We start from the raw sequence: 21,914 nt of genomic DNA on the forward strand, positions 1-21,914 counted from the left end.
ACTTAGGCAAGTGTCCTTTTAGGGAATTGGTTCGTGATGTTAAGTTTGACTTGCTTAGGATCTGGGCTTTGTTTCCAGGGGTGATCACGGTCTGGTCTGACATTGATCCGCGGAAGGCTTGGAGGGGTGCGAGGTCAGTGGAGAGTCTTAATAAGGCGCGGATCAAAGTGAATAGGGCAGTGGGCCGGTTTATGGCACGGAATGGCGGGGTTGTGGTGCGGCATGAGGTACTGGAGAAAGGAGAGGGTGCATTTTGGAGAGCTGATGGAGTGCACCTGAATGCGGTGGGGACGGATTTGTGGTCTCTGGGGCTCCAGAGTGGTGTTGAAATAGCGTTACGTATGTGGAGGGACGCGCAGGGTTGAGGTGGTCAAGCTGCGCGTTCTTGGAGGCGTGGGAGGTCCTTGAAGTGGAGGAATATGGTGGTACCTGAGGATGGGAGGGCCCCGCGGGAGGGGCTGGACTCTCATTGAGGAGCTGGTAGGAACTAATTACGCGTCCATCAGTTGCTGCCTCCGAGCTGGGTTCAACGGCTGGGGGCAAGATGGTGACGTAAGTGTTCCAGTGTTATTAAGTTATTGGGGCTTCTAGGACCTCCCTCGTCATTGGTTAACTTATGTTATATATTTTGTATTTATTCAATAAACGGCTGCTGTGGCCGATTAAATCCAAGCAGTGGTGTGTTTATTTCTTTGGGTTTGGGGGGAGGGGCTGTGAGTAAGGTGCCGAGCAAATAGCCAATGCCCTCTTCAGGGGTCCAACGCCCGGCACCCATGTGTGCGCTCTTTCCTCTTCATTACACTACACTTCATCTCAGAAGTGCAGTGTAATTCCAGTTTGTTTCATTGATGTTATAGGGGATGTTTTTAATGGATATCATTTTTTTAGAGGACGAGTCACCTTTCAGATGGAGCTCCCCTGACCATAACACCAACTCACCTATATTTTAATGAACTTGCATTGCAGCATAAAGTTATGATATGATGAGGACCAGATGGCCTGAAACATATAAGCATCTTTTGCAGTGAATGCTGTTTTTTTGTTCATTGTTATAAAGGTTACGCGGACTCCATCTGGTTGCTGGATATTCCTTTTTCTTCCAACATTTGAGTCAGCATCACACAGATGGCAGCAATTTATAAGTATAGTTGCCAACAGTTCCTTATTTCTCAGCATAAAACCATCTTTCTCTCGCTCAGAAGGCTGGTACCCTGGACAAAGGCTGGTGGCCAAGGGTTAATGGATCAGTCATCAATCTGGCTCCCAGGTCAGCAGGCTAGATCTGTGGCTCAGCATCTTTTCTTGTCAATCATGCAGTCTGGCAGAGTCTCCCTTACTAAGCACTGCTCTCTATCTGCAGACAACTAGGGCCTCTGACTGCTCTCATAAACAGTTTCTTGCTGAACTGGAACCTTCTAGTGGGAGGAGTGGAGTGGAGCAGCATATCCTAAACAGAAACATTGTTGCAATTTCTGTGTATCTGTCACGAGAAGGTCTGGCAGACATCCTTCTCTACCTCTTGCATGATGTTCTTTGTTTTGGTTTCACTTTGTCATCTCCTTTCCTTCTCCCAGGTGTTGCCTATTTCGACTAATCATCTCCCTTTATATTCCCTCCCATACTGCCTCACTTTGCGGTTTATACTACTTTCTGGATGAAGTGTTCACTGCTGGAGGCTGCTGCTGCTGTTTACTCAGATAAGTCTTTTCATGTATTGTGTTTCCTTGCTGGCTTGATTCTAGGTGACCCTGACTCCATCCGTATTAAGTGCAGGGAGCCGGTGGTCGTGTCCCCTCACTATTATAGAGTTTTCAGGTGTCACACAGTCTTAGGTACGTGGGGCATGCAATCGTCTACCATTGAGAACCTTGTATGGGCATAGCAGTCAGGGAGAGCTCTTAGGGTTTTATAGGGCTCACCTATATGCTCCTTAGTTTGGGATCAAGCCAGTCGGACGTTTATTCATAGGTTCCAGCTATCTGCAACATCATCCGTGACAGTATCATAGACTTGTATAGAGTTTCAATGCAAATCTATGGGAATGACTAAGCAGTTTTTCCAGACATAAGCAAGTCTTCAGACATACACAACAGAGCTAAACCAGACAGTCAGAAGGTCAGTGTGTCTGTTTTTTTCCCTCAATCTTTGGATTGGTAGAAAGTCATAGGGGGAATTTGTCATTGGGAGAATATTTAAAGTCAGTTTTGCTTGAGCCTGTGTTGGAGTACTTTGTGTCACATTTATCAAATGCCACAGGTTGTTTGATAAATTTAGCTTGTCCGTAAAACCTAAAGGCCTCTTTCACACGGGCGTCATGTTTTTTGCCCGGATAAGAGGCGGGTGCGTTGCAGGAAAATGCGCGATTTTTCCGCGCGAGTGCAAAACATTGTAATGCGTTTTGCACTCGCTTGAGAAAAATCGTGCATGTTTGGTACCCAAACCCGAACTTCTTCACAGAAGTTCGGGCTTGGGATTGATGTTCTGAAGATTGTATTATTTTCCCTTATAACATGGTTATAAGGGAAAATAATAACATTCTGACTACAGAATGCATAGTATAATAGTGCTGGAAGGGTTAAAAAAATAAAAAAGTTAACTCACCTTATCCTCTTGATCGCGTAGTTCCCGGTCTGTTCTTTGCTAGCTGTGGGCTAAATGACCTGTGGTGACGTCAGATCACATGCTCCAATCACATGGTCCATCACCATGGTGATGGAGCATGTGATCTGACGTCACCACAGGTCCTTCAGCCCACAGCTAGCAAAGAACAGACCGGGAACTACGCGATCAAGAGGATAAGGTGAGTTAACTTTTTTATTTTTTTAACCCTTCCAGCACTATTATACTATGCATTCTGTAGTCAGAATGCTATTATTTTCCCTTATAACCATGTTATAAGGGAAAATAATACAGTCAATAGACTGTCACCTAGAACCCATGCGTGAAAATCGCACCGCATCCGCACTTGCTTGTGGATGCTTGCGATTTTCACGCAACCCCATTCACTTCTATGGGGCCTGCGTTGCGTGGATTATCGCACCGCAACGCACAAAGAGGAGCATGCTGCGATTTTCACGCAACGCATGAGTGATGCGTGAAAATCACCGCTCATGTGAACAGCCCCATAGAAATGAATGGGTCAGGATTCAGTGCGGGTGCAATGCGTTCAACTCATGCATCGCACCCGCGCGGAATACTCGCTCGTGTGAAAGGGGCCTAACACTTCTGTCTAGAGAAGCTACTCTAGCTTTCCTACTCTACCCTTCTCCTGGAGTGAGATTGAGACTTGGGCTACTTTCACACTGACGTTTTGAATTCCGTTTGTGAGATCCGTTTCAGGGCTCTCACAAACGGTTCAAAACGAATCCGTTCATCCCCAATGCATTCTGAATGGATAAGGATCCGCTCAGAATGCATCAGTTTGTCCCCGTTCCGCTTCCATTCTGCTCTGGAGGCTGCTTGCAGCGTTTTGGTGTCCGCCTGGCGATTCGGACCCAAACAGATCCGTCCTGACTTACAATGTAAGTCAATGGGGGCGGATCCGTTTTCACTGACACAATAGGGTGCAGTTGAAAACAGATCCGTCCCCCATTGACTTTCAATGTAAGTCAGGACGGATCCGTTTTGACCTAGACTTTTTTTTAAAAGAATAATGCAAACGGATCCGTTCTGAACGGATACAAGAGTTTGCATTATAGGTGCGGATCTGTCTGTGCAGATACCAGACGGATCCGCACCTAACGCATGTGTGAAAGTAGCCTTATTTGCGACTTTAAAAAAAAGTCACAATGATAAATCTGGAGTGAAGCTCATTAACATAGCTAACCACACCCACTTTTCCCACCCATATTACAAAACTGAAGTGAGCAGTGTAAAAATGCAAAAAGTAGAAACATTTTGCGTACGTGACTGTAAAAAGTTGCAACTCTTTATGCTTAAAATCAGTGTTTTAACCACCTCCCGACCGCCGTACGCGTATATGCGTCCGGGAGGTGGTTGCTTTATTCCTCCTGGACGCATATACGCGTCTTCTCGCGAGACGCGAGATTTCCTGTGAACGCGCGCGCTCACAGGAACAGAAGGTAAGCGAGTGGATCTCCAGCCTGCCAGCGGCGATCGCTCGCTGGCAGGCTGGAGATCCGAATTTTTTAACCCCTAACAGGTATATTAGACGCTGTTTTCATAACAGCGTCTAATATACCTCCTACCTGGTCCTCTGGTGGTCCCTTTTGTTAGGATCGACCACCAGAGGACTCAGGTAGGTCAGTACAGTCCCACCAAACACCACACTACACTACACTACACTACACCCCCCCCCCCGTCACTTATTAACCCCTTATAAACCCCTGATCACCCCATATAAACTCCCTGATCACCCCCCTGTCATTGATCACCGCCCTGTCATTGATCACCCCCCTGTCAGGCTCCGTTCAGACGTCCGCATGATTTTTACGGATCCGATCCATGTATCCATGGATCCGTAAAAATCATGCGGACGTCTGAATGGAGCCTTACAGGGGGGTGATCAATGACAGGCGGGTGATCACCCATATACACTCCCTGATCACCCCCTGTCATTGATCACCGCCCTGTCAGGCTCCATTCAGACGTCCGCATGATTTTTACGGATCCGATCCATGTATCCATGGATCCGTAAAAATCATGCGGACGTCTGAATGGAGCCTTACAGGGGGGTGATCAATGACAGGCGGGTGATCACCCATATACACTCCCTGATCACCCCCTGTCATTGATCACCGCCCTGTCAGGCTCCATTCAGACGTCCGCATGATTTTTACGGATCCGATCCATGTATCCATGGATCCGTAAAAATCATGCGGACGTCTGAATGGAGCCTTACAGGGGGGTGATCAATGACAGGCGGGTGATCACCCATATACACTCCCTGATCACCCCCTGTCATTGATCACCCCCCTGTCATTGATCACCCCCCTGTCAGGCTCCATTCAGACGTCCGCATGATTTTTACGGATCCGATCCATGTATCCATGGATCCGTAAAAATCATGCGGACGTCTGAATGGAGCCTTACAGGGGGGGGTGATCAGTGACAGGGGGGTGATCACCCTGATTACCCTGATCACCCCCTGTCATTGATAACCCCCCTGTAAGGCTCCATTCAGACGTCCGCATGCGTTCTGTGGATCCGATCCATGTATCCATGGATCCGTAAAAAATCATGCGGACGTCTGAATGGAGCCTTACAGGGGGGGTGATCAGTGACAGGGGGGTGATCACCCTGATTACCCTGATCACCCCCTGTCATTGATAACCCCCCTGTAAGGCTCCATTCAGACGTCCGCATGCGTTCTGTGGATCCGATCCATGGATCCGTAAAAAATCATGCGGATGTCTGAATGGAGCCTTACAGGGGGGGTGATCAGTGACAGGGGGGTGATCACCCTGATCACCCCCTGTCATTGATAACCCCCCTGTAAGGCTCCATTCAGACGTCCGCATGCGTTCTGTGGATCTGATCCATGTATCCATGGATCCGTAAAAATCATGCGGACGTCTTAATGGAGCCTTACAGGGGGGGTGATCAATGACAGGGGGGTGATCAGGGAGTCTATATGGGTGATCACCCCCCTGTCATTGATCACCCCCCTGTCATTGATCACTCCCCCCCCTGGTAAGGCTCCATTCAGCCATTTTTTTTGGCACAAGTTAGTGGACATTTTTTGTTTGTTTTTGTTTTTTCTTACAAAGTCTCATATTCCACTAACTTGTGTCAAAAAATAAAATCTCACATGAACTCACCATACCCCTCACGGAATCCAAATGCGTAAACATTTTTAGACATTTATATTCCAGACTTCTCACGCTTTAGGGCCCCTAAAAAGCCAGGGCAGTATAAATACCCCACATGTGACCCCATTTCGGAAAAAAGACACCCCAAGGTATTCCGTGAGGGGCATATTGAGTCCATGAAAGATTGAAATTTTTGTCCTAAGTTAGCGGAAAGTGAGACTTTGTGAGAAAAAAAACAAAAAAAATCAATATCCGCTAACTTATGCAAAAAAATAAAAAAATTCTAGGAACTCGCCATGCCCCTCATTGAATACCTCGGGGTGTCTTCTTTCCAAAGTGGGGTCACATGTGGGGTATTTATACTGCCCTGGCTTTTTAGGGGCCCGAAAGTGTGAGAAGAAGTCTGGGATCCAAATGTCTAAAAATGCCCTCCTAAAAGGAATTTGGGCCCCTTTGCGCATCTAGGCTGCAAAAAAGTGTCACACATGTGGTATCGCCGTACTCAGGAGAAGTTGGGGAATGTGTTTTGGGGTGTCATTTTACATATACCCATGCTGGGTGAGAGAAATATCTTGGTCAAATGCCAACTTTGTATAAAAAAATGGGAAAAGTTGTCTTTTGCCAAGATATTTCTCTCACCCAGCATGGGTATATGTAAAATTACCCCCCAAAACACATTGCCCAACTTCTCCTGAGTACGGCGATACCAGATGTGTGACACTTTTTTGCAGCCAAGGTGGGCAAAGGGGCACCTTTCGGATTTCGCAGGCCATTTTTTACACATTTTGATTTCAAGGTACTTCTTACACATTTGGGCCCCTAAATTGCCAGGGCAGTATAACTACGCCACAAGTGACCCCATTTTGGAAAGAAGACACCCCAAGGTATTCCGTGGGGGGCATGGCGAGTTCCTAGAATTTTTTGTCACAATTTAGCGGAAAATGATGATTCTTTTTTTTTCTTTTTTCCTTACAAAGTCTCATATTCCACTAACTTGCGACAAAAAATAAAAAATTCTAGGAACTCGCCATGCCCCTCACGGAATACCTTGGGGTGTCTTCTTTCCAAAATGGGGTCACTTGTGGGGTAGTTATACTGCCCTGGCAATTTAGGGGCCCAAATGTGTGAGAAGAACTTTGCAATCAAAATGTGTAAAAAATGCCCTGCAAAATCCGAAAGGTGCACTTTGGAATATGTGCCCCTTTGCCCACCTTGGCAGCAAAAAAGTGTGACACATCTGGTATCGCCGTACTCAGGAGAAGTTGGGCAATGTGTTTTGGGGTGTCATTTTACATATACCCATGCTGGGTGAGAAAAATATCTTGGTCAAATGCCAACTTTGTATAAAAAAATTGGAAAAGTTGTCTTTTGCCAAGATATTTCTCTCACCCAGCATGGGTATATGTAAAATGACAGCCCAAAACACATTCCCCAACTTCTCCTGAGTACGGCGATACCAGATGTGTGACACTTTTTTGATGCCAAGGTGGGCAAAGGGGCACATATTCCAAAGTGCACCTTTCGGATTTCACCGGTCATTTTTTACAGATTTTGATTGCAAAGTACTTCTCACACATTTGGGCCCCTAAATTGCCAGGGCAGTATAACTACCCCACAAGTGACCCCATTTTGGAAAGAAGACACCCCAAGGTATTCCGTGAGGGGCATGGCGAGTTCCTAGAATTTTTTATTTTTTGTCGCAAGTTAGTGGAATATGAGACTTTGTAAGGAAAAAAGAGAAAAAAAAAAAATCATCATTTTCCGCTAACTTGTGACAAAAAATAAAAAATTCTAGGAACTCGCAGTGCCCCTCACGGAATACCTTAGGGTGTCTTCTTTCCAAAATGGGGTCACTTGTGGCGTAGTTAGTTATACTGCCCTGGCAATTTAGGGGCCCAAATGTGTGAGAAGAACTTTGCAATCAAAATGTGTAAAAAATGCCCTGCAAAATCCGAAAGGTGCACTTTGGAATATGTGCCCCTTTGCCCACCTTGGCAGCAAAAAAGTGTGACACATCTGGTATCGCCGTACTCAGGAGAAGTTGGGGAATGTGTTTTGGGGTGTCATTTTACATATACCCATGCTGGGTGAGAAAAATATCTTGGTCAAATGCCAACTTTGTATAAAAAAATGGGAAAAGTTGTCTTTTGCCAAGATATTTCTCTCACCCTGCATGGGTATATGTAAAATGACACCCCAAAACACATTCCCCAACTTCTCCTGAGTACGGCGATACCACATGTGTGACACTTTTTTGCTGCCAAGGTGGGCAAAGGGGCGCATATTCCAAAGTGCACCTTTCGGATTTCACCGGTCATTTCTTACACATTTTGATTGCAAAGTTCTTCTCACACATTTGGGCCCCTAAATTGCCAGGGCAGTATAACTACCCCACAAGTGACCCCATTTTGGAAAGAAGACACCCCAAGGTATTCTGTGAGGGGCATGGTGAGTTCCTAGAATTTTTTATTTTTTGTCGCAAGTTAGTGGAATATGAGACTTTGTAAGAAAAAAAAAAAAAATCATCATCATTTTCCGCTAACTTGTGACAAAAAATAAAAAGTTCTATGAACTCACTATGCCCATCAGCGAATACCTTAGGGTGTCTACTTTCCGAAATGGGGTCATTTGTGGGGGTTTTCTACTGTTTGGGCATTGTAGAACCTCAGGAAACATGACAGGTGCTCAGAAAATCAGAGCCGTTTCAAAAAGCGGAAATTCACATTTTTGTACCATAGTTTGTAAATGCTATAACTTTTACCCAAACAAAAAAGAGTGGTAGGACAGCACCACTTACTTGAATTCATTCAAGAGGCTTTGCGGCGGTGCTCGTGACGTCAGGTCCCGGCCTCATGGACCCCACAAATACCAGAAAAAACGAAGAAAGTCACGGCACTCCAAAGGCTATTCAGTGTTTTTATTACACCACAAAATCAGCAGCAACGTTTCGACAATAGTCTTTTTCAAGCTACAAGCATGTTCACAAATGACTCACAATATATAAGGGTACTAATTCATACCAATTACCCAGTGAATGTGCATTAACACAAATCCCACCCCTTCTCAGGTACATACAATCATATAACTAATTAATCAACCATCGTGTGTATTTAATATGAGGCTTACCTAGCGTTCACATGTGCGGCTGTCACTGTGTAGTGCATCCATGGCGAGCGGCGTCTTCCGCATACGAATGCGCCTGCGCGAACATCCTAACGGGATTCACATACAACTCAACGTCATCTACGCAGTCACATGACCATTGACGCTGTTCTCGGTCACCTGACTGGTGACGTGTCTAAGCGTCTACTCACTGTCATAGTAACCACAGGTCCTATAAGGGAAAACCTTCCTATCCTGTAGATTCCTTCATTGGATATTATTTTTAATACACACTGAGGATTACACAGACGCCGGTCACCATGGGCGCAACATCAGAGAGACAGCCTTATTAAACAACAATGAAAAATAAACAAAAACAGAAACAGCGACGAGAGAACCGATCTCAGCAGGCCATCTATAAAACCTCAGTCATAGCTAAATTGCGGTTCAGTACACCAACTGTAAATATGTCAGGCGGAGACACATGATCTCACACATAAATATGATCACATAAAGAGAGATCAAAAAAAGGAATCAACATGAGATCCCATTGGAGAAATTTCAGAAAAGATCCTACTAGTAAAACAACACAGGGCTGTGTAAACAGTATGGTCCTCCCAATATTCATTTAATTGGAAAAATATTATTCAAGAGTGGCAAGTGTAACATAAAGGTTGAGATCCCGTGCTATACACGGTGCAAAGTAATCAGACCCACCCGAGTGCTGATAGCCAGGGGTGTAGCAGTACGATATGCTCAAAATCACACTGTCCACTGTTATTGGACAAGGAGTACTAGGGCCACACCCATCGTCCCCCCTCTATCAAAAGAGGGACCACCGATGTGTGCCCCCGCATGGTCTGGGCCCCACCGTCAGGTGGACCCCTATCATGCTTACCCCCAAGGTCTCCTACACAGATCTAAGAACTCCAATAAAAAACAACCTATGTCACCAGCCATCCAGATTCTTCTGTCTGCATAAAGTAGCCTCCAAGATGGATAATGTAGGATCTAATCAAATTGTTAATGAATAATGTGTTTCCGCCACACATAATCAGTTAGTGGAACCTAATGCACAACACGTGCAATAATATAATAACCTGCTGGACGGCTCCCAGGTCACTGTTCCCATCCTTAGCGCACATCCCGCGTGGATGCCTCATCTATTAGTGAAAAACACAAAAATACAACAAGAAGAATAAAATTTAAAATTTATAATCTCGATTATATATCGGGTACTGTTACTTATTACATATAAAAACCCTTTCTTTTCACATCCTGTTAGACGACTCAGAAGAGAGAACCCACCTTGAACTCCCGATTGAGTCCCTTGGGCTCAATGGTGTCCAACTCAAAGATCCATCTGAGTTCCAGACGTTTCAATAGTCGTTCCCGATCGCCCCCTCTGAGGCGCAGGAACGCCATCAATAACCCTAAACCTCAACTGTGCAACGGTGTGCTTGAATCTGTAAAAATGTTCTGGGACCGGGAGTTCACTCTCCAGATTTCCAGACGTGCTCTCCATTTTCGTAAACAGTTTCCGAATGGAATACCTGTGTTGGTTAATTCTCAATTTGCAGGCCTGTGTGGTCTCACCCACATAGATGAGACCACACGGGCACTGCAATGTATAGATCACAAATTCAGAAGAGCACGTGTAGAAACCCTTTATATCATACCTCTTCCCACTATGTGGATGGAAAAAGGTTTGTCCCTTCTGTACATTATTGCAATTGCAACAGTTGAGGCAGGGATAGCATCCCTTTCTGGAGAGGCGTGACTTGTCAGGCCTCTGCAGAAAGGAATGCACCAACTGATCTCCAAGATTTTTAGACCTTCTGTAGGACATAAGCGGTGGTGTCTGAAACTCGGCAATGTCTGGGAAAGAACGTGTCAGGATCGACCAATTTCGTCTGAGCGAATCTGTTATTTGTTTGCTCAAAACCGAATGTGTGGACACAAAGGGTAATCTCTTATTGTCAGTTTTAATTCTAGTCGAGGTCAACAAATGCGTCCTTGTATGTTGTCTGACTTTGTCAAGATGTCTCTGAACCAACTTTTTGGGATACCTTCTGGCTATGAACTTAGAGCTCATTGCCTGCAATCCCTCATCCATTTTTTTATCATCTGAGATGATGCGTCTCACCCTTAGAAGTTGACTATATGGAAGAGAACTCAGCATGTTCTTAGGGTGAGCGCTGTCAAAGCGTAACATACTATTTCGATCCGTTGGTTTGACAAAAATGTCTGTTTGAAGACCGCTTTCAGCCACATAGACTGATGTGTCTAGAAATTGTATGGAGTGCAACGAATCCACCCTAGTGAACTTCAGTTGTGTATGGACACTATTGATTAAGTCATGAAACTCTCCTAACTCCACATCAGTCCCTGACCATATGAGGAAGATGTCGTCTATATACCTCATCCACCCGGACACAAAATGGAACAGGGTGGATGGGTATATAAACGACTCCTCCACATATGTCATATAGATATTGGCATATGTCGGGGCCATATTAGACCCCATGGCAGTCCCACGATTTTGAATATAAAACTTTTTGTCAAAGCTAAAATAGTTACTCGTCAGCAGGATCTCCAACAGTGAGCTGACAAATTCACATACTATAGCGGGATGGTCAGTTTGTTGCAAGGCCCACTGCACCGCTTCCAAGCCTTTTTCATGTTCAATGCAGGTATATAGACTGGTGACATCGAAGGACACCAGTCTATCACCCGCACCGAACGTTAACTGTTGGATCCTGTTGAGGAATTCAGTCGTATCCCTCACATATGACTTTGCCCCCGTTGCCGCAGACCTCAACACTTTGTCGATGAACACCGCCGCAGGGGCAAAGACGGAATCTATACCCGCCACTATGGGACGTCCTGGCGGGTTGTATAGATCTTTGTGTATCTTTGGTAAGACATATAGGGTGGGCGTCACTGGATGTTTCTCTATCAGATAGCTATGGAGTTTTACATCTATGATGTTATTAGCATAAGCATTATCTACCAGTATTTTTATTTTCTTCATCACACCGAATTTCGGATCTTCATTGACTTGTCTATACACTTCTGTGTCTTGCAGTTGTTTTTCAATTTCACTGACATATTGTGTAGTATTCATAACCACAATTGCCCCTCCCTTGTCGGCTGCCTTAATCGTAAGCTCTTTACGCCGACCAAGGGAGGTCAATGCAACTTTTTCATCCTTGGTCAGGTTAGAACCGGAGACACCATCATTCTGTTGTCTCAATCTAGTGACATCAAAAGATTTACACATTTTGATTGCAAAGTTCTTCTCACACATTTGGGCCCCTAAATTGCCAGGGCAGTATAACTACCCCACAAGTGACCCCATTTTGGAAAGAAGACACCCCAAGGTATTCTGTGAGGGGCATGGTGAGTTCCTAGAATTTTTTATTTTTTGTCGCAAGTTAGTGGAATATGAGACTTTGTAAGAAAAAAAAAAAAAATCATCATCATTTTCCGCTAACTTGTGACAAAAAATAAAAAGTTCTATGAACTCACTATGCCCATCAGCGAATACCTTAGGGTGTCTACTTTCCGAAATGGGGTCATTTGTGGGGGTTTTCTACTGTTTGGGCATTGTAGAACCTCAGGAAACATGACAGGTGCTCAGAAAATCAGAGCCGTTTCAAAAAGCGGAAATTCACATTTTTGTACCATAGTTTGTAAATGCTATAACTTTTACCCAAACCATTTTTTTTTTGCCCAAACATTTTTTTTTTATCAAAGACATGTAGAAGTATAAATTTAGCGAAAAATTTATATATGGATGTCGTTTTTTTTGCAAAATTTCACAGCTGAAAGTGAAAAATGACATTTTTTTGCAAAAAAATCGTTACATTTTGATTAATAACAAAAAAAGTAAAAATGTCAGCAGCAATAAAATACCACCAAATGAAAGCTCCATTAGTGAGAAGAAAAGGAGGTAAAATTCATTTGGGTGGTAAGTTGCATGACCGAGCGATAAACGGTGAAAGTAGTGTAGTGCCGAAGTGTAAAAAGTGGCCTGGTCATGAAGGGGGTTTCACCTAGCGGGGCTGAAGTGGTTAAACATGAGTAGGGTTATTGCCTATGCTCGGGTCCACTACCCCATCACTCAGCTAACTAACCAACCCCACTTCCACTCCCAATAACCACACACAGCCACTGTTTGGATTAAATCGGCCACAGCAGCCGTTTTTTATTAAATAAAATAAATAACATGAATAAACATAAACAATTGATATAACAATGACATATATATAAATATATATATATATCTAACTGACGAGGGAGGTCCTAGAAGCCGCCTAACTGCACCTTGAACGACCACAAACCACCACGGCAATTCCATCTTGCCCCCAGCCGCGTACCACAAGCTCGGGGACACCAACTGACGGACGCCATACCAAGCCAACCAGGTGCCCCAACTCTGAGAGTCCAGCCCCACCATTGAGGCCCTCTCATTCACCGTTACCATCCAGTAGCCCCAGCTTCTATGACCTCCCCCCGCCACGACTGCTGCGACAAACGCAACACCTAAAGAAACACCCACATTCCTCCAGTTATATACGTATATATATTTTTTATTTATTTATTTTTTATATATAAATATACATACACACTATAAGATAACGTTGCAGCCATGAAACGTCCAACCGTAAACACTAGGGGTGGGAGGGAGGGAGATGCCGGCTCTCTGCTCCTAAAATGGCGGGCGCTAACCTGCCTCACCACCACTTAAGCCTGCCGCTCCCCGCCCCTTCCTGGCTCCTCCCCCCTTTCCCTGCACGCTTCCAATTAACCCTTGCCCTACTCTACCCTCGCTAACAAAACCCCTCATGCCGGCCTCCCCTGACGCGTACCGCTTCGTCCGGCCTCACTTGAGTAGGGTTATTGCCTATGCTCGGGTCCACTACCCCATCACTCAGCTAACTAACCAACCCCACTTCCACTCCCAATAACCACACACAGCCACTGTTTGGATTAAATCGGCCACAGCAGCCGTTTTTTATTAAATAAAATAAATAACATGAATAAACATAAACAATTGATATAACAATGACATATATATAAATATATATATATATCTAACTGACGAGGGAGGTCCTAGAAGCCGCCTAACTGCACCTTGAACGACCACAAACCACCACGGCAATTCCATCTTGCCCCCAGCCGCGTACCACAAGCTCGGGGACACCAACTGACGGACGCCATACCAAGCCAACCAGGTGCCCCAACTCTGAGAGTCCAGCACCACCATTGAGGCCCTCTCATTCACCGTTACCATCCAGTAGCCCCAGCTTCTATGACCTCCCCCCGCCAACAACGCGCAGCTTGACAGACCTTAAGCTTGCGCGTTCCGCCACACCAGGAGCGCTCTTTCAATACCCCCCTGTAAATCCAGAGACCACAAATCAATGCCCACCGCATTGAGGTGGACCCCATCCTGTCTCCAAAAGCCTCCAGTTCCAGCTTCCAACTCCGGGTGCCGCACCACCACCGCCCCATGCCTGGCACAAAACCGCCCAACCACCCTATTCAGCTTAATCCTGGCCTTATTCAGCTTGTCCACAGATCTCGCCTCCCTCCAGACCTTCCTGGGGACAATGTCTGACCACACTGTGACAACTGATGGGAAGAGGGACCATAAACGCAAAAAAATCAAAACGAATATCCCTAATCAATTCTCTGCAAGGACGGACCCCGAGGTCATTTCCCCCAACATGTAACACCAAGATATCTGGGACTCTATCCAACCTGGCATGCCGATGCACCTCCTGCAACACACTACCCCACAACATACCTCTACGTCCGATCCATCTCACTATGGCCGTCCCCCGATCAAACTCCAGCTGACGCCCATTCAGCCTTACATCCGCCCGCAATGCCCCCCAGAACACGAATGAATGGCCCAGGATCCATACTAACACCGGGGCATCACCTGAAAAAAGAACGAGACAAAATTGGTTAAACACATCCTTACACCGCCCCCAAACGCACATACAGCCGAAAACGCTCCGACTCCCACCTCCCAATACGTTTAATCACTTCATCCCACACCCCCAAAGCGTGGCAGCACCTATCCTGAAGGAATGACCCGTAAACTTGCCAGAGTCCATTCCCAGATTACGCAAACAGGACTTGAATACCGCTAATATGTAAGAAACAGTCATGTAATGTGTCTAAGTTTCGTTATCCTGGTAAACTGTGTTAAAATTTAATGTATAATGCTATTCTAGTGATACAGATAAATGTAAATGCCTGCAGTATTCGTTTGGTCAGTAGATGGCAGCATAGGACCAATTTGCATTGAAGTTTGCCATAGAGAAAGTGTATTAATGTGGTAGTGGCTCTTTAAAACAGCAGTTAAGTGTTGAAGTGACACGCCCCTTATGATGTCAGCCTGCCTCAGAGTGAGCAGGAAGAATGAGGAAGAGGGACTAAAACTATAACGGCTGCCATCTTGGCTAGATAGAAAGCAAGTTCTGTGCTGTGTAAGACGTGTGTGGAGATACTAAAGGACGTTCCTGTGCAGCCAAGCTGTGTGAACTTCAGTCTAGAGACGGATGGAGTATAAAGAGACCGTGCATTTAGTGAAGCCAAGTTAAAAAGGACTGTGTGCAGCAGCTAACCTGTGGAGCTGACATTGGGCTGACTGGATTGCCCCAAACAGTAAAGAGACTCACAGTGCTGTCGAGGTACCGGACAGTCACTGTAAAATTCTGGATTATATCCATCTGGTTTTCCGGCCTGCTGAGGAGGACTTCTTTGTTGCGGATCCTGCGCTGGTTATAAAGGAAAAGGACGACATCGGGCCCCACCGTGCACTTCCACAAACTGTAAGAGGTCCACTTGGACCACTGAGATAAGGGGGGTGCGCACCCGCTTGAAAGTTAGGGTCAGTTAGGGATAGTTCCTGGGACTGCTATTCCTTAGTGTCCGCACCGCGAACACGGACACAGCAAAGGTGGAAATTGTTGTAGTATTTGACTTGAATTGTTCATACTGTTTTATTGTTAACCTGCTTTTATTAATTGATAGTAAATGCAATTTTCTTAATCTTGACGTCTGCGTACGCACTCTTTTCTGGTTGCGGAGTCAAACCACCTGCCTTGCTCTCGGTTCACAATAAATTGAAAGCGTGATAAAAAGGAGCCATCCTCGTGCCTGAGAAGCGGGCCAGCCGCGACCCCTGACCTACCCCGGAAATCCCGCAAACACCGTACTGGGCACAACAAACATCCCGGCACTTCAAACAATGACACTAAATGACCCCTCCCCTCCTGATCCGTCTTCGAATATCTCAGAGAAATCACCACCCTGTCGTCATATAAAGTTACATCCTCACTCCGTAGACCCCCTTCCCGCCGCGCACTCGCACACACCAACTCCCCTAAACGAAAGGCCCCGAAAAACGCCAGTGCAAAGGCTAATCTAAACAATCTAACCTCCCAAGCCGAATGACACACTCCAGATACCTGCTCCCCTAACTGCAATAACAATGCAAAAGACACCGGTAGGCGGGAATCCTTGACGCGCTGAAACCTTCTATAACCCTTTAATACTTGCCGGACCAAAAAGGACTTAGTAATGTCCGGGGAATTCCGCAACTTGAACCCGAAGGCCAGGCCTGCCATGCACCCGTTAATCTTCGCCACCGACCAACCCTGTTCCTTCACATGTCCAATGAAAAGCAACAACGGAATTTCCCCGCCCATCACCTCGACCCCCAGGTCACTACACCACCGCTGCCACATACTCCAAGCCTTGTCATACATCCTCCAAGTGCCTTCACTCAATGACGCCTGCAACAGAACCTCTACGGTACCTCCAGGATCTCCCACAACGACTCCGGACACACCAACCCGACCTGACTCGCCTCCGGGGCCAACCGTCGAAACCGCTCCCACTGCAAACGAGAAAGTGCGTCAGCTATACAATTAGCAGAACCAGGCACATGCACCGCAAACACCCAAGCATTAAGGGACAAACACCGAAGGACCAACTGCTGTAACAAGCAAATAACCGGGGGAGAAGAAGCCGTCACACTATTGATGGCTTGCACAACGCCCAGGTTGTCACAATGGAACCGAACCTTCCTGTGCCGAAACTTCTCCCCCCAAAGCGTGACTGCCAACACAATGGGGAAGAGTTCCAACAATGCCACGTTCTTAACCCACCCCTTCAGTATCCAAGATTCCGGCCACCTACCCGCACACCACTGCCCGTCACAATACGCCCCAAAACCCACTCCACCTGCAGCATCCGTGAATAGTTTGAAATCAAAAGCATCAACAACCCCCCCCATAACTAATGCCCTGCCGTTAAACTGCTGTAAGAAAGAATCCCAAACCTTCAAATCCCCTTTCAACTCGCTACCTAGCCTGATAAAATGGTGGGGAGACACCACACCACCTGTCGCAGAAGCCAACCTCCTACTAAAAATGCGGCCCATCGGGAGAATCCTGCATGCAAAATTTAATTTGCCCAACAATGACTACAGGTCCCGCAGGCGGATCTTTTTCGCCCTCAATGCCGCCGCCACCCCGGATCTCAAATCTGACACTTTGTCTGCCGGTAGCCTACACTCCATCCTCTGCGTATCTATGACAATACCCAAAAAGCTTAGTTCAGTAGCTGGCCCCACCGTCTTATCTACTGCCAAAGGGACTCCGAAACACTCAAAAACAGATTGCAATGTGGATAACAGCAACGAACAAACCTTAGATCCCCCCGGCCCCAAACACAGGAAATCATCCAAATAGTGAATGATAGAGTGACATCCCGATTCCTGAACAACCACCTACTCCAGAAAAGAACTGAAACGCTCAAAATATGCACACGATATTGAACAACCCATTGGCAAACACCTATCCACAAAATAAGCGCCATTCCAAAAACAACCCAGTAAATACAAACTATCCGGGTGAACTGGTAACAATCGAAATGCCGCTTCAATGTCACATTTTGCCAACAGGGTACCCGGACCCAGCTTCCTTACCCATTCCACAGCCGCGTCAAAGGAAGCATAAACCACGGAACAAAGGTCCGGGTCAATGCCCTCATTGACCGACGCACCCTTGGGGAACGATAAATGGTGAATAAGCCTGAATTTATTAGGCTCCTTCTTAGGGATCAAACCTAAAGGGGAGACTCGCAAATTACTGATGGGTGATGCAACAAACGGACCAGCCATCCTCCCCAGGGAAACCTCTTTAGCTAACTTCTCTGCCACTATGTCCGGGAACTGCAATGCCGAGCGCAAATTCTTCCGCTTCTCCGTAACTGGTAACGGGTGTGAAGGGATATGAAAGCCAAACTGAAACCCCAAACCCAAAAATTCCGCTAACTCCCGGTTCGGATATCTATTTAGATGACCCACCATCCTTTCCAGTCGCACTGGGGTCAGCCCCTTTTCCAAAACTATCCCCACCCCTTTGTCTGCCCCCCCTAAAACATCTGCTAGCCCCATGGCCCCCGCCACACACGGAACATTCATGCCTAAATTTACATTTTTGGCCGAATTTGCAATTTCCTTCATTGAAAAGGAAGCAGTATCCTCTTCCAACTGGGGGCGGCCCTGTACCTTGCTGTACCCCAACCCCTGACTCACTCCGAAAGGACTGACCACTCCTACCTGGCGCTGTCACCCTCATCCATAACGCAATGTCTTTATGGTCCCATCGCATATTAGGACGGACCGCTTTCCTCTGACGAAACTGTTCGTCATACCGTAACCACCCTGATCCCCCATACACCCTATAGGCTTCCCCAATCGCATCCAGATAGCAGAATAAAGGGGAACAACATTCCGGACTCTTCTCTCCTATCACACTTGCCAAAATAGCAAAGGCCTGCAACCAATTACTAAATGACCTAGGGATGAGGCGAAAACGACGCTTATCATCCTCTTCCTTACTCCATCCTTCTTGACCACATCAAGATTAAAGCGTTCCAATGGAAGCAGCGAGAAAATTTCTACATATTCTCCCCTCCAAATTTTCTCACGCACCTCCGTCTTCAAATGCGCTTCCAGGGGACCCTCAAAACAAACATACACTTCCCCTTTTGCGGCGTAATCTAACCTGGGCCTATCCTCATCACCTCCCGCCTGCGTCTGCACTGACACTGATTCCGCTACACCTGTGCTAGCGGTCACTGGCATATTGCTATTGCTAGCGGTCGCCTGTATATTGCTACTTCCCGTCCCCAATCCCCACGCTGTTAAAGGGGTGTTCCCAACTCCCCCCCTATCCTGACTAACCCCAGCTAAACCACACAGCAAGCGCCCCAAACCACCAATAATAGCACTATTGTTCCCCCCCACATCAGGCGCCCCATTAAATAAAGATAACAATGCTCCCAGAGATGCCTCACCTAACTGCCCGGGTGCTGTGAACCCGGCAGCCGCAGGTCCTGGTTCCTGACGGACGACTCCTGGATCCGCGACGGTCCGTTGATGGGAACAGGCACTGTTCGCCGGCAGCACCCCAGCCGGCTCACTGCTGGGCGCGTTAGGGAGTGCTCTGGGAAGACTTCTGTCCTCCCCGGTGTCAGGACCAGTAGCAAACTGTCCGCTCTCAGGAAAAGGCCGGTCATCCACATACGCATCTTTGCGCCGGTCTTCACGCCCAAGAGGCCTGCTCTGGGGAGGGGGGGCATCCAGAGCAGCCTTGTCTTCCGCCTCTGAAAGAAGTAAATCCTGGCAAGGCCTGCGCCCGTCCCTGGCACCTCCAGGCGCAGCCTCGTGTGCCAGTGAAAGGGGCTCATCCTGTAAAGGCCTGCACCGGGCCGCCCTGGCCGGCCGCGCAGCCCCGCTGCCGCCTCTGCTGCCTCCACTGCTCCCACGCTGAGCAGGCCTCCGCCCCGTGGGGACCGGGGGGGGATCCTGCAGAACCCGGTCCTGATTCCCCTGATGCTGCCGCGCTGGGCTGAGGGGAAGGCCCCGCAGCCTCTACAGGGCCCCGCCGGACGTGTGGATTCCTCCCACGCCGGGAGGCCGCAGGAGCATTGGAAGGCCCCCGGCGTGGAGGGGCTAAGGCGCGCCGGCGGCCGTACCCGCCGCGACCGTGTAGCTGCTGGAGTAGGGCTAGACGTACCCACCTCCGCCCCCCCCAGCAAAGCGGTCACCTGCTGCTCCAGCCAGTCGGCGCCCCTGGTGTCCGCCGCTTGCCTCAATCGCCGCAGCATCGCACCAACTGTTTCTGCCATTGCAGTATGCGATGCTGCAGCTCAGATGCCGGCTCTCTGCTCCTAAAATGGCGGGCGCTAACCTGCCTCACCACCACTTAAGCCTGCCGCTCCCCGCCCCTTCCTGGCTCCTCCCCCCTTTCCCTGCACGCTTCCAATTAACCCTTGCCCTACTCTACCCTCGCTAACAAAACCCCTCATGCCGGCCTCCCCTGACGCGTACCGCTTCGTCCGGCCTCACTTGGCAGCGTGCATCTGTGCATTGGGATGTGCTGACTGACCCCCTTTTTTGCAGTTGTACTGAGCTGGAGGGGTGGCTGGCTCCAGTTAGTCTTACACCCCTGACCAGCCTGTCTGCCCCATAGGCTGATTTTAATCAGTTTAAAGGGGTTGGCCACCATACGCAAATATTTTTTTTTTTTAAATGGCCCCAGATAATAACTAAAGCCAAGCGGTATTAGTATAATGAGAGATATGCTGTGTATGTATAATTTTTCTAATGTGTTCAGCATAGTATGCTCCCATAGATGAGAGGCTGTGTGGGCGGAGCAGCAGGAAAGTGAAAGTAAAAATCCCAGCATGCATCACAGCAAGCATCTTCAGAGGAGCGGTCACATGACATCCCTGGCCAACTGTGATACCATAGTAACAACAGCACCTCAGGTGTCATTTCATCACAGACAAGTCAGCATAAGGGAGCATTCACACGACTGTGTTGGTTTTGCGGTCCGCAAATCACGGATCCGTGTGTTCCGTATGTCTACAGTTATCTTTCCGTTTCGGACCCATAGAAATGAATGGATCCGTGCATTGTCTGCAAAGGCGGAACGGACACGGAAGAAAAACACGGTCGTGTGAATGCTCCCTAATGATGAGAATCTCCCATTACCAGCAATGAATAAAGATTATTACTGTTCACAGAAAATAAAGTGATCAGTACAAACATGTAAGTCTATCTATGAAATATCTATCTATCTATTTATCATCTATCTCTTATATAGCTATATATCTCCTATTACATGTACAGTATATATTGCTATGGTTCATCTGTCTGTCTATTTATCTATCTCATATCTATCATCAATCTATCCATCTTTTATCTATCTAATATCTATGTATATATCGTCTATCTATCTAATATCTATCTATCTAATATCTATCTATCTAATATCTATCTATGTATCTATCTATGACCTATCTATCTATATTCTATCTAATATCTATCTCCTATTATCTATCTAGGTATCTATCTCCTATCTACAGTATTTTTCGCCCTACAAGATGCACCTAGGTTTAGAGGGGGACAATAAGATTTTTTTTTTTTTCATGACACCTCCGATTAGATCCACAATCAGACCTCAGCTCAGACCCCAATGTGAATGACCCCCACTCTGACCTCAGATAAGAGCCCCATGCCTCTCATCAGCCCTTATATCAGCCCCCATTTGCCTCATATAAACCCCTACATGCCTCAGATTAGCTCCCAGCACCCTCTCTTCCTCCCCCAGAAGTGTCCATCAGCCTCATCTGAAATAAAATAAATAGTAATAATCAGTGAATGCTGTACAATGTTTACTTCGGAGCCTATTTTAAAAACTTTTTTTGGAGAGGGATTTTATCTCGTCAGATGATCTGAATTAGATCTATCACAATTATTAGAAGGGTTGGGGAGAGGGGCCACACTTGTCATGTTCTGTTTTTTATTTTGTGGTGGGTTGATGAAATAGAGAGAATCTATGAAGGGTTGTGGCATGGCAATTTTTTTAAGGGTATCTAATATAAAGAGCCAACTGACCCTATTAAATGTCTTCTTGGCGTTCATGCCAAGAATGGCTATTC

This window comes from Bufo gargarizans, chromosome 9 (genome assembly GCF_014858855.1).
Source record: "Bufo gargarizans isolate SCDJY-AF-19 chromosome 9, ASM1485885v1, whole genome shotgun sequence".
NCBI lineage: Eukaryota > Metazoa > Chordata > Amphibia > Anura > Bufonidae > Bufo > Bufo gargarizans.